The sequence below is a fragment of the Onychomys torridus genome, chromosome 1, assembly GCF_903995425.1.
Source record: "Onychomys torridus chromosome 1, mOncTor1.1, whole genome shotgun sequence".
In the NCBI taxonomy this organism is placed as follows: domain Eukaryota; kingdom Metazoa; phylum Chordata; class Mammalia; order Rodentia; family Cricetidae; genus Onychomys; species Onychomys torridus.
Genome location: NC_050443.1, coordinates 129,278,720 through 129,279,662, shown reverse-complemented (window position 1 = coordinate 129,279,662; position 943 = coordinate 129,278,720).

Here is a 943-nt window from a genome sequence, read left to right as displayed (position 1 = left end):
CTGGGTGTCATGGGTCATGCCTGTAATCCTAGCCCTTGGGGTCTGAGGTAGAAGTATCACTAAGAGTTTGAAGCCAGCCTGGGCTATGAAGTGAGTTTGAGGCCAGCCTGGGCTATGAAGTGAGTTTGAGGCCAGCCTGGCCTATGAAGTGAGTTTGAGGCCAGCCTGGGCTATGAAGTGAGTTTGAGGCCAGCCTGGGCTATGCTGTTGGGATGAAGTAGCTGGGAGGCTATGCCTTGCTGAGGGTGTTCTCTGTAGGAGCTCTGCTCTCAGCCGAGGCGAGGCAGTTTCTGGCCGAGAATGACAGTGATGCAGGCCGGAACCGACAAGCATGGGGGTAACTATAAGAGCTGCAGGCAAGGAGGAAAAAAGAGTTCCCTGGCCAGAGGAGGAAGTGTTACCTTGTTACCTTTAGCACTCGTAACGCTGCCACAGAAGGGTGGCATTAGGCCTGTTTATGGACAAGAGAGTTGCCTTGGAAGGAGTCAGTAATACATCCTTTATCAAAAAGCCAGCATTCGGGGCTGGGGAGATAACTCAGTGGCTAAGAGCACTGGCTGGCTGCTCCTCCAGGGGACCCAGGCTTAGTTCTTAGCACCTACATAGTGGCCCATAACTGTGGTAACTCCAGTTCCAAAGGAACTGATGCCCTCTTCTGGTCTCTGTGGGCATAGCATGCGCATGCTACACAGACATACATGCAGGCAGGATGCATAGAATAAAGTATGGGCTGGAGAGATGGCTCAGCAGTTAAGAACACAGGCCACTCTTCCAGAGGACCTGAGTTCAGTTTCCAGCACTCACATGGCAGCTCAACTGTCTGTAACTCCAGTCCCAGGGGATCTGACACCCTCACACAGACATGCATGCAGACAGAATGACAAAGCACATAAAAATAAATAAATCATTAAAAAAAAAATGAAAGAAGGGCTGGAGAGATGGC